At 39.1% G+C, this 13,217-nt stretch overlaps 1 protein-coding gene across 9 annotated transcripts in view; it reads left to right on the top strand.

Annotated features, from left to right (window-relative positions):
• CREBBP (CREB binding protein) overlaps window positions 1–13,217 on the top strand; it is a 95,327-nt gene that overhangs the window by 14,099 nt on the left and 68,011 nt on the right. The window lies entirely within an intron of this gene.

Here is a 13,217-nt window from a genome sequence, read left to right as displayed (position 1 = left end):
AGTGCTTGTTGAAAAACGCATCCTTAAATTTAAAAGTTGGATAGTATCTTAACAGGGTGGATTAGAAATGAGCAGCATAATCCCGCAGAAAGGAAGAGAAGATTACTTCTGTGCAGAATCGCAATTTAGTTGCCAGACAACAATATTTTCTAAAGTGATGTGAAAACTTAAGTATTTGTAATTGAAGGGAGAGGTGTGACAATCGGTCCCCTTGTCAAGGACCACTGTCAACAGCTGTGCAGTGAGTGTTTCCAAATCTAGAGGAACTGGTCTGAAAACATCAAATTTCACATAGATTGTCAAAGTAATGTGAAGCCTGTGAAAGGGAAGGGCAGTGTCAGGGCAGGAAGTCTAATTCAGTGACCATTATTGAATGGCAGGGAATATATACACCTGAAAGTATCTGCCCCTGCTTGGGGCACTGTGCTACTCCCTGCTTGATATAGTCCTTGTTTTTTATTTCTTGAGCTTAGAGAAGTGTTTTGATTGCTGCTCCTCTTGTCTCAATTAGACAGCAGTGTGCCTCATCTCTTGGCTGTGTTGCTTTGGTACGGCTCCTTTGTGAAATTTTGGTGGCAAGCCCACCATATTTTGATATGTAGAAAAAGATAATTTTCTTATCTCTGATATTTTATCTCTTCATACATCACTAGTCATTGTCACTTGTTAGCGCATAAATGTTAGCTCATTGATGTGTTAAGAATAATGAAAAAAATGCATTGCCTGATATGAATGTGTGTGTCATCTCTGAAGAAATGCTGACATTGCTGTGGAAAACTATATAGTTAATTTTTACTTTTCAAAAATAAAAACCGTAAGAAGTCTTTTCTCTGCAGTGAAGGGGATACCTTTGCTTAAGCAGGGGATGCTTGTGATCTTAGTAAAGGTATAGCATGTGAAAGTGGATATGGCTGTTTCCAGCTTCCAAATTTGCGACATTGGTTATGTGAGGCAGGTTGGTGTGCGCATAGAGAATCAGCTTATCTTTCTTTTTCTTTCTTCTGAAATATGTGGGAAGAGTGACAAAACCCAATTATATGGCTTATTTCTATAAACTTCTGGATATCTAATTTCTTAGATTTTTCCTAGTCACTATGCAGTTACATGGCAAAGCTACTAATTTACCATGTGAACTAGCCAAGTAGAATTACCTCAAAGCAAAGGGGCTTGCTTGAAGTCTTCATCTGATGAAGTAATGTGTGAGCCTGGTGGGGGGAGGTTCAGTAATGTCTTGGTTTAAATAAACAGACCCACCTTGGTAAGGAATAAGCCACCACTCAGACAGATTTCATTCTTCAAGGACTTCACTGTTAGCCTGATGCCAGCTGCAAATGGGATTCACCAGCTTGGGAAGGTGATCTGTACTTTGTCAGCACATCTTCAAGAAGTAAGGGAAAAGTTAATTTGAACAAGAAATACATTGGAAAAGAATAGAGGAAGTATCCCAGTTAAATAGTTTGTCCTCGTATGCAGTGCTGTGCTCCTGTGCACTGGTGATGCACTTCCAAAAGACCAGAGCAAAAGTAGTGCTTTCAAAGTCCTTACACAGGAAGTTGTTTGGAGAAACTGAGAAAGTAGGGCTGCTTAATGACAGAGCAGAAATGATAAAATGGTGCTTCCATGAAGGTGCATGTAAGAGAAAACAGTTCTTAAAATTTGGCCAGTTTATTAAAAATAGAAGCTAAGGTATTTTCCAGGGCTCAACCTCTTGTTGAACAAGATGAAGCTTAAAAGATTTGTGGGTTTTGTTTTGTTTTCAAGTTTTACTTTATTTACAGCTTAATTTTGTCATAGTAAGACAGCAGGTGAGCACAGTGTTTTACACAAATATTTTTGGAACAAATTACTTGCTCCCTGAATTTTCTTCTGACAAGCAGAAGCATTCTCTGTTTTTGCCATTTTCTTAGTTGGCATTTGAAGATTGGCATCCTTGTCCAGTCTCTCCCCATCCTCCAGTTTTTATCCTGATAGGATGATCAGACATGATTATGTGTTAGCTTTTTTGCTTATTGATGCTCCAGTTGTGGTGAAGGCTTTCAAGAAGAGTGAAGAAACACTTCAGTCAGCCAGTTTGTCCTTCCAGAAACTGAAATTTCTGCTGAAGGAGACTGGGGGTTAGTTTAATTTTTCACCTTCTGTTCCTCGATGTTTTCTACTTAATGTATGCTGTTTAAAAGATTCAAAGAGCAGTAATAAAAGTGGTGAGGCAGCTGATTTACCTAATAGTGAATGTGCCTAACTTGGCTTAAAATGTAGCTGCCATCATGCTTGAAGATCTGTGTTAAGGCTGGAGATGAATTCTGGAAGGTGATGGCTGTAGTGCCCTATCCAAAGGGAAAGGAAAGTATGAAATACAAATGCAGAAAAAGAAAATATTTTAAAGAACTTTTTAAACCCAAGATTTTCTCATTCTGTTTAAAATAAGTGATGTGTATCACTGATTAAAACCTCATTCTAGTGTGGCTCAGAAGCCTGTCTTTCTCAATTCAGTGTGTTTATAGGCGGTGTGTAGCACTTGTGACCCTTTATGGTTTGGGTCTAGTTTGGAGCAAGACCTTGTTCCTTGATGGCTTGTTCTAATCCTTTAGTAAATTACTAATCAAGAAAAGTCCATTGCTTTTTCTGTTTTTCTTTCTTGTGGTATGTTTTCATAAGCATTCTTTCTAGTAAGAGAAAAAGGGAAAAGAAAAATCCTGATTCTCATCCCTTCACCTGCTCTCAGAAATAACTTGGATTCATTTCATCTGGAGCATCATAAGCCAATACTGTTAATTTTGAGCAGAACTTGCCATTTTAAGGCAGCTCTAGACAGAATGAAAAGTACACTAGAAGTGAGCATGGTATCTTGAGCTTGTGATCGATGTGCTTGCATAAGCTGAAAGCGGTGGTTCAGCCTTACCCTGAACCAGTTTAAAAGGGCATGAAGAATAACTGATACTCTATGTCAGAGGGCTATAATGTGCTTGAGATCAAGACAGCTGTTTTTCCATTGGCAGGGAGAGATTAAAGCAAAATACTTCCTCAGTCTATACAGATGTGAACAAAGGATTTCATAGATTTCATATGGTCCACTCTGAGAAGCAACCTGTCAGTCGATACAAGTTAGGCAATACCTATTAAAGTCATAGTTATGTTTTCTTGGGAGTGTATGGCGTGTTCTTGATAGCCTAGAATGTTTTTGGAAATGGGCAGTAGCATAGTCCTTGAGGAGGTTTTGTGAATTAAAGCTACAGCTATTTACTGTATCAAGGATTTGAATTCTTCCTTGGCCGTGACTTTGCAGTCTGCATATTCAGATTTATTTAGAGCACCTGCTTTGTGGCATTTGACTTATCTGAGATAATCTTGAAACCTCTGAGGAAACTTCTCTTTTATACTACTGTGCGTACTTCTGCTCTCCTCACTACTACTCCTTTCCTGTAAGTTTTTCTTATAACTCTGGCATTGTGGCCATGTTTTCTTGGATGACACTACAGAGATAGTTTTTATTTGATTAGGTTTGAAGTTCTTTAACGTATCGTCTTAAAAGAGCAGGTTTCTTCTTTGAACAATCATCACTTGGTGGGTGTAGAAGAACAGATCATTTTGTCACAGTAATTTGTAGTAGTAATGCAGTTGTCCTCTTGTGTTGTGCCATGTTTTTTTTGTGAAATCCGTTAAGTCCAGAAAACATGTTCAGACCATCTAGAAAATCTTTTTAAATCAGAGTTAAGATTGTTATAGAACATGTTAAGCAGTAGCAAAGCTAAGCAGATGGTCTCTTACTTCCATAGAAGTCAGCACATCATTGCAAGCATACTCTGTGCCTTAATACTCTCCTGTTGCTGTCACAGTTGCTTTTTCAAATGAGGGAGACAAAGCCTTCAAGTAGTTCATTGTGGTTGGCAAGAGCTTGAAGTTGTGTTTCCGGAGATCGGATATTATATAGTTTCTTGCTGAGATGCATTCCTCTCAGGCTGATAACTGCTATCAAAGCTTGTGGAAAATCAGAGGAGAAATTTGGGACATTCCTCTTTATTTTGTACAGTTCTCAAGCTTCTATTTTGCACTCTGTTGAGAGTTTTGGACAGTGATTCACTTAACTGGTACTTCTGTTCTTTCCCTTAAGAAGTAGCAGTCCCATTGAGATGAGTAGGACTTTTGAGTGTTTTCTTTTCCATGTGTTTCCAAGTTGTAATGCCTCCTTCTACAGTTCTGTAAGAGGAATCGCCTTTTCCTCAGTAACTTCAGAGCTGTATCACTCTAGTAAGGAGCTGCTGATACCCAGTAGCAGGAACTGCTACTACAAGAGAAACTACAGGAGGAATCCTGTAGCTGTTTGTGACTAGTGATCGGCAGAAGCTATTGCTCTTAGGTGGCAATGAAACTGCAGTTGTCTGGGGGTTCCTTTCAAAGTGTTTTTCCCTATAGAACTAGTAAACCTACCTAAAGGTTAGTTTTCTTTCTGAAATGTGCAGTTTAATCAAACATGTTATTGGGCTCTGTATGCCCCAGTAAAGGATGGAGCTGTTTGGTCAGGTCTTAGTCTAAATCTTTACAGAAATCAGGAGAAAGTGATTGTTTTTTTTCATACCTAGTTACAAGGTTTACAACATTTTGTTGGTTTGGGTATTTATTTATTTATTTATTTTTTTTTTTTTGTAAAATACCTTTTAAGATTGTAGATTTTAAGTAATTACATTCTGCATATTTTGAAAACTCTGAAGGAAAATACTAGAGGCAAATATCACCAGTAGTAGGATTGATACAAAAATAGTAAAAGACTCATAACCACTAACTGTGCAAAGTCAGGTCTGTTACGCTGGATTTTTGCATGCGAGTTCAGAACAGTGTTTTCTCTTAACTGTCTTGGCCTAATTTATTGGAATAGTGCATGTTTTTATGTTGTTTTAGTTAAAAAAGCCACATGACAGTGCATATTGCAGTAGGAGAAGTTTTTATACTGAAGAAGAGGAAGAGCTCTTAGTAGAAGTGAACTTCAGAAAACAGTAAAAACTTTTTTTTCCTTTTTTTTTCTACCAAGAGAATAACCAGTTGTCTCATTTTATTACTCAGCTGTAAAAGTTGTTTCTAGGTTGGGTGTATACATATATACTACATGTGCCTCTGACAAGCACTTTTCACAGTTTTGCTCCCTGTTGTTGTTTTCCTGAGTGGTTTTTTGGTGTTGGATATTAATCTTTAGGAAACTTAATAAGATAACTGCATTAAAGAGCAAGAATTCTTATACAGGACTGAAATCGTTTATGTAGTTATGTTACTTGACTGGAATATGTAGTAAGGAAAATTTGTGATGAGAAAAAAATTATGCTAGTTATTTAACGAGCTCACCCAGTTGATACTGCAAAGTGCCAGGTTTAGCTACGCTTGCTGCTTGTGAATTAAGTCAGCTGAAGATGTTCTCATTCCTTTGCAGTTCTGTGTGTTTTAGCAAACTGCTGGTGCTGTTTGTTTCTCTGGTGACTCTCAGTCTGTCTGAATCCGCTTGAATTGTTCTTACATGACTTGCAGTTAATATGCTTGTCATCCTCTGAGTTGTCTGTCCTAGGCTGCCAAGCTGTCTCCTAGCAGACCATGTCTCTGGCAAACACAAGTAGCCAGTCCAAATCGTATTCCAAAAAATGCTGCTTCCCAATTGCAGGGGACTCTTAACAAATGTTACATACTTGACCATGGTCGCTTAGTTCTCTGTTGAATAACTGTTGCCAAAACAGCGTTTTTACTGAGAAGAGACATATGTGCTTTTATAATAATACAAACAGAAGAAAGATCTCAATATATAGAAACACATAACAGCAAAACACACTGACTCGTGGTAAAATTACAGTATCTGTAACACAGTTTTGTTTTGAAACATGACCCTGGAAAGTGGTGCTCCTCAGATGAGTTTACTCTGATCTGTAGAAGAGATCTGGTGACTTGAAAAGCTCTCTTACCACAACTGTTACTCATGGCACCTGAAATTGAGTTGTTTCCTATTTCTAGTACACGAGTTACATTTCATTTGCAGTTGTGCAATATCATTGAAGATCTTTGAAGTGATAGTCACTTGGCTGCCATCTTCTGCATACGCTTAAGCAGGTATCTAGGTTCAGTTTGGCTCTACTGCTGCAAGGTAAGTACTGCAAGAAATGGAACAGACAGCCTTCATGGGGGCAGACCACAGCATGGTTTCCCCTCTTGCTTCCAACTCAGGCATCAAAAAGCCTGTTTCTGTTAATTGGCATTGGCTTGCCATTCAGCTGTCAAAAATGTTTATGGTGACTTTTCAGAGTAGAATTGTGCTGTGATCATCTACTGTGGTCACACAACACAAAGGTTAAGGATTTTGTCACTAACACTAAATAATATTGGTTCCTGTCTTCTTCAATGTTTGTGTTTGAGGTGGGGTTTATTTCTAAGTAGTTTTTCTGAAAGACACTTTTGTAAATGAGACTAACAAATCCACCAGTTCTTTTGGAAGCCACGGATTAAAATCAAGATTTCCATTGTTGTTTCAGAAGGTTTATTAAAATGATAAGATTTTCCAAGTCTTAACCAGTAGATGTGACTGAAATTACTTCTTTTGAGTGTTTAGACTGTTTTCACATACCTTCCTGCTGCTGTTTGTAGGTTGTTGTTTTTTTTTTTACACAGGTAAAAAATGACTCAGATGTTGGGAGGGAGGAACACCTGCGAACTTAAATGTTGGTCTGTTACGAAATACCTGATTACTTCAGTCAGAAGGAAGTGTCTTTGTCATAGTAATTTTCTTAATAGACTGCAATCATTCCCATAGATACTATATCACAGAAGCATTTCTGATGACAGAATCTTTTACCATGCCTCAAAACTTCTTACTTGAAAGATAAACTTAATGTTTGTACTTGACAGTGAGCTGTGATTATTCTGGGAATCCTATAATTGGAATTACATGCAGGAATGTGTCAAAGCAGCCAGTATTATGGTCTGAAAACTAAATGCTGGTTGCCTATTTCCTTAGAAAAAAGGAATGCAAGAAATCAGAGAATTACTTACGGCATTGTGTCAGCCTGTCTAAGGAATGGATCAGGAGTGGAAGAGCAGTGAGAGGAGGCTGTTCTTTTTCTGTGGCTTCCACAAGTGATAACCACTTTGTTGAAGTACAAATGGGACACCTTTTTACTCTCGGACGAAAACCAACAGTACATTTACAAGTTGTATTTTGGGATTTTGAAATGTCCTCACTTAGCTAGGGGGTTGAAATTTCAATACAAGAGGCTACACGGCATGGCCAAGTCAACCTCATAGAGGGTAGGCTAGTTTTCACCTGTATTTAAAGATTAACTTTTAAATGAGAAGGGATGTTTTGATACAGTTTCCCCCACATCTCAATAAAAAAATACTGAATTCTTACACAACTGCTACTTAACTTTGCATGGCTGAGGACAAGGAATGGCAAAAAATTAAAATATTCCTTTCTTCCTGTGAATATTCAGAGGAAATAACTGGTGGTTTGGAAAGCTAAATCCATTTGTGTAGCATATATAGCCAATTTGACTGCTGCAGCTTTGTCTGTCTTGCTGTTACAGTGAAGAGTATTTACTCCAGAAAAACCGGGGAGGAAAGTGGCACACTAAGCTTATTTATTTGTGTCTTAACTGTTTATATGTAATTGCAGTGATAGCTTTAATTCTAAGGCCAGAAATATTTTGTAGAATCGAGATTTCCATGAATGAGGACTGCAGATGATTTTTGAACTCCTGGTGCTACAAAAACTACCTAAGTAGCATCTGGAAATGTTAGACTTACAAGCTCTGAAAATGCTCAAGCCCCAAGGTGATAGTCATGTTCTTTTGTATGTGTGTACGAATCTGCTTTAGGTTTGGCAAATAAGCAGTGTACTGTGCCATAAAAGGGATTCAGTAGTGCCTTTGTTTCAGAATGAATCATAATGCCATCCAGAGGGACCTCGACACGCTTATGAGGTGGGCTGATGCCAACCTTATGAAGTTTAACCATGCCAAGTGCAAGGTCCTACACCTGGGTCAGAGCAATCCCAGGCACAGCTACAGGTTGGGCAAAGAAGAGATTCAGAGCAGCCCTGCAGAGAAAGACTTGGGGGTGTTGGTTGATGAGAAAATGAACATGAGCTGGCTTCAGCGTGCACTCGCAGCCCAGAAAGCCAACAGTATCCTGGGCTGCATCAAAAGGAGCATGACCAGCAGGTCAAAGGAGGTGATCCTGCCCCTCTACTCTGCTCTTGTGAGACCTCACCTGGAGTATTGTGTGCAGTTCTGGTGTCCTCAACGTTGGGACAAGTCCAGAGGAGGGCCACAAGAAAGATCAGGGGACTGGAGCACCTCCCATATGAAGACAGACTGAGAAAGTTGGGGCTGTTTAGCCTGGAGAAGAGAAGGCTGCATGGAGACCTCATAGCAGCCTTCCAGTATCTGAAGGGGGCCTCTAGGGATGCTGGGGAGGGACTCTTCATTAGGGACTGTAGTGATAGTACAAGGGGTAACGGGTTAAAACTTAAACAGGGGAAGTTTAGATTGGATATAAGGAGGAAATTCTTTCCTGTTAGGGTGGTGAGGCACTGAAACAGGTTGCCCAGGGAGATTGTGAATGCTCCATCCCTGGCAGTGTTCAGGACCAGGTTGGACGAGGCCTTGTGTGATATGGTTTAATGTGGGGTGTCCCTGCCCATGGCAGGGGGGTTGGAACTTGATGATCTTAGGGTCCTTTCCAACCCTAACTATTCTATGATTCTGTGATTCTATAATGAAATTACAGCATGTTAAATATAGAAACATCCTTGCCAAAAGGACCTGTCTGAAATAGACTTTTAGAAGAGAGTAGTAAATAGATTCTTTAGCAGTCTCTGGGAGGTGCTGCTGTTTTGGGGTGGAAAGGTTTTGAGTTTTCAGAGTGACTGCAGCATTATGCTGTTCTATCTGTGGGGTATTCAATTTTTTTAAGGGAATTTTAGAAAACAGACAAAAAACAAGTGCCCTTTGAAATTTTTGGCAAATGGACTAAATTAAGTGGCTACCCTTACAGCAGGAAGATCTCTCTGGACAGTCTTGAAGGAGTCCAGAGAAGGGCGACAAAGATGATCAAAGGACTGAGCAGCCCTTTGAGGAAAGGCTAAGAGAACTGCGTTTGTTCAGCCAAGAGCAAAAAAAAAAAAAAATCAGGGGAGACCTGGTCACCATGTTCCAGTATTTAAGGGTGGCTGCAGAGAAGATGGAGACTCCTTTTTCACAAGGACTCGTGGGAAAAACAAGGGGTGATGGGCACAGAGTTACTTCTGGGGAGATTCTGACTGGACATAAGAAAAATTTTTCACGGTGAGAACAACCAGCCATTGGAATAATCTCCCCAGGGAAGTGGTGCACTCCCTGATGTTGGACGCTTTTAAGATTCAGCTGGACAGGGCACTGGGGCATGTAGTCTAGGTCATGCTTTGCCAAAAAAAAAGTTGGTCCAGAGAATCTGTGAGGTCCCTTCAGTCAGTATTCTGTGATTCTGTGCTTCCATGGAAGTGGAAAAGTGTTGGAACACCATCAGTCGAAGATGATGTTTTGTTCTTGGAATGAGTTATCTTTGCTTCATTAGTCTGATATTGGGTATCTTGCATTAAAATAAGTTCCTGGACAACTGCTGTGTGCAGGCTGCTTTCGGTGAGAGGCATGTATGGGCAGGCCTTTGTTCACACTGTTCAATTTTAAGTGTGTGTTTAAAGACAACCATCAGAGTTTGCCTTGTTTAAAAACCTCTTGAGAAGTCTCCTGGTAGGCTCATGTGAATTGTTATTCCAGGAGAGCCTGTTTCTACAGAAAGACTGGAGGTTTCACAGTAACTGTTGGAGTCAGTGTATTTCAAAATAAACATATTTGGCTCTTAAGAGTTATTTAAGTATTATTTCAACAGTGTGTAAATTATTTATAGTTCTGTTTCTCCTTAGTTACTGTTAATGTCAGGCTATGATATTTGTGCTAAGTGGTTGTTTGGACTGAACTCTATTGATTTTTTTTTTTTATTTCTTTTTTTTTCTTTTAATGTATTTCATGTAACCTGTGGTGTAAGTTTGTTTCTTGTCTGTTTGAAAGGTACCTCCTCCCCCCCCAGCTCTGGATTGAAATAGAATAATTAATTCGTAGCAGCACAGTCTCTCCCTTCGGCATGTCCACTTTTCCCTTAGGACTCATGTCTGTCTAGGAAGTACATACTGTAAAGAAGGAAAACAGAAAACCTCTTTTCATTATATTTTTGGGACACCTTTCCTGTTGCTGTTAGTCTGTAGAACTACTAATGCCTTTTCTACACCTCTTTGTAGGCTGTTGTATCACACAGACTACCTGGTAATGTGTCTTTGGCCAACTTTTGCGAGATAAGTGGGAAAGAATCTCTTAAATAGTGCTACTGTTTTTCTTACTGAAACACTTTATTCCAAATAATACTGATTTTTTTGGAGAGTGTTGAACTCTCCTTTTTTTTGTCTGTCTCCAGCAAACTGTAGGGACTTCAGAACTGCTGAGGTGCTGGTAGCCACATCTGTAAATTCTTCTGTGACCTGTTGGGTACATTTCAAAAGGCTAATATTTGTGATACAGAAAATAACGGAAGAAGCATTAACTTTGCATTGAGATTTGCTGTTGGTGTAGAAACCTGTATTTAGCTTGATGATGATGAAGTAGAGGAATTAGGGGAGGACAGGGATATTTGAGTTGAGATCAGGTTAGATCTTAACTCAAAATTAGAGTTAGAAATTTGTTAGAATTAGAAAATTCTGGTTTGGTGTGACATTAGTACACACTGTGTGTGTACTACTACACTGTATGTGTACTGATGTGTTTTAATACAGACAGATTCTGCTTCTAGAAGTAACTTGTAAAGATTTTGGCCTGTGAATATACACTCTGTAGAGGTGTTCCTTAACTGGATTTCAGTCTTTCAAAATCCTCTTTGTAAGTGCTGTGGAGTTACTGTTTGTGTCCAAACTATATTTTTTGGATGAAACAAACCTTTGAAGCATCTTTGGTTAATTTAGCGGTTCTTGTTAATTTTCTATCCTTATGTAGTAAGAATATGTCTTGTTTATCTTGAGAAAGCGACTTTTTCTGCATGGCATTCATGAAAGTTCTTGAAGCAATTGGAATGCATTGATCAATTGTGGCTAATTATCCATTAGAGCTTTGATGTTTTTATTTGCAGAGGTGGCACTTGTTACAAAGTAAGCTGCCTGAGCTTTGTTTTTGCTTTGTAAGTACAGCAGTGCTGCTCAGTGCAGAAATTACTTTGATTCTTCCTGTAGTATACTTGGTTGTATCAGCGCTCAGGCTTGTGCAGAATTTTGGAGACATTTTCTTTCCTAAGGCATATTCACAGTGCAAGCATGTGATTAATTGATTTCTTTTTTTTCTTTTTTCTCCTGGAAAAGGTTAATTTCTAGTTAAGTGTATTAAAAGTTTGTTCTTTATATACCCAGTCATTTGTAAGGAGCACTTTGCCACAAAATTCCTCCTCTTGTATTTCAGCAATTATGCAGAAACATTCATACACTTTTAAAGTGGTCTTGTTGCCCTGGAATAACTTAAATTTGTCTTTGACCTCTATGAAATGCTTGGAAGAGAATTTCAAATCTTGTTACAAGTGGTAATAAAACACCTGGTCTCCTCTTCAGGGAATTTTTGAAATGTTATTTCCAGCTTTACCAAATCTCTCATCCTCTAATAAAGGATGAAGTAAATTACAATTGTTCCTGGCATTTGAGTATTTTTCTTTGACTTAGAGAGTCTTGCTCTGCAGTAGTAAACTAAATGCTTCATGATTCTGTTGCAGTAGGCTTTTATTAGAGCAGTTAGCTTAGGTAGGGGAGTGGAGACTTCAGCACAACTCAGGCTTCCTCTGAATGCTGCTTGCCAGGTCACGATTTAGTTCTCAAACTGATTCTTGTTCTTTTTTTTTTTTTTGTTGTTGTTGTTTTGTTGTTTGTTTTTTTTTAAGGCATTCTTGTTATTGACTTCAAAAGTGAGTATTTTAAATGAGTGTTTTGTCAGACCTCCAAATCTGCAGGTTGGTTTAGGTGAGCTCTCACCTCAGCTGAGGTAACAGTACTGCCACTGGGCCTGCACCGAAACAGAGTTTTGTTTTGTTTTTTTTTTTTATTTGGTAACACCACTGGCTTTCTGCCATAAAATGATTAATCTTTTCCTTGCTTCTCCATCTGTCCCCCTGGCATATACATCCCAAGCACCATGGAGACTTTCTTCTGAAACATGTTACTATAGCATGAAGTAGTAATTAGCAGAGACTTATTTTTTTGTCAGTAAACAGATAGAGGATGGTGCCAGCATAGTAAAGAAAGCCTGTCTTTCCCACTTCACACATGAATGTGAATTCCTAGTGGACTTCTCTTTTACACTTCTTGGAGAGCCTTAATCGGTTAGGTAGACCTTGCTTTGTGTCAGAGATTGGTGCTTCATACCAGAGGGAGGTAAGAGTCCAAAGTGCAAAGTCCTCAGCATTTGTCTGCCTGGAAAGCAGCTCTTTTGTACTGAGTGTGCAAGCAAAGTGGCTGAGTGGAGTTGTGGCAGTAGCGTACAGGACAGGGACCGAGGAGGGGATTAATTCCAAGTAGTTGATGCTAGGTCATAGCAGCTCTGGAACTTGGGTGTGTTAAGCTCTTTGGGAACCAGTGGTGAAGCAGTGCAGATGGCAGAGCATTAGTCTCTATCTCTCCTGGAGTAACCACTCTGGGAAGCAGAAAGAAGCCTTTTGAAAGGAGTTCTGTCCTCTTTACTGTTGCTTACTAACAGTATTAAAATAAACTGACAGTCTGAATTTCTGATATTCTTCCATTACTTAATGCAGATACACTCTTACATTCACAGTGCTTTGTATACTTTTATTGATAACTTCTGAGACGCCCAACTGCTTCGTTTCCTTGTCTTAAGCGAAAGATAAGAAAGATCAAAAAGTAGAAATTATTTAAGCCAAGTAAGGTGACGCACTTCTTGGTAGCAAAATCATTTAAGTTAATGGGAAGAGAGAAGGGAGACAAAATGCTGAGCTTGTTAACCAAGCTGCATGTTGAAAGCCCAGATTTCAAGTAGGTGTAGTAATTTGATGACGGAATATGAAGGCTTAGTCTGATAATGGAGTATTAAGTGACTGGTTTTGGTGAGGCCCATAAAAGAGGAAAGTAAAGGGTGCAAGGGATTGAAGTGGCTTGGTGGCAGCAAGTACAGAAG

This window comes from Pezoporus wallicus, unplaced genomic scaffold, assembly GCF_028554395.1.
Source record: "Pezoporus wallicus isolate ANWC-B61680 ecotype Strahan unplaced genomic scaffold, APGP_CSIRO_Pwel_v1 contig_8000, whole genome shotgun sequence".
Taxonomy (NCBI): Eukaryota; Metazoa; Chordata; class Aves; order Psittaciformes; family Psittacidae; genus Pezoporus; species Pezoporus wallicus.
Note: the sequence above shows the minus strand (reverse complement) of the source record. Positions and strands in the feature narration are given on the sequence as shown.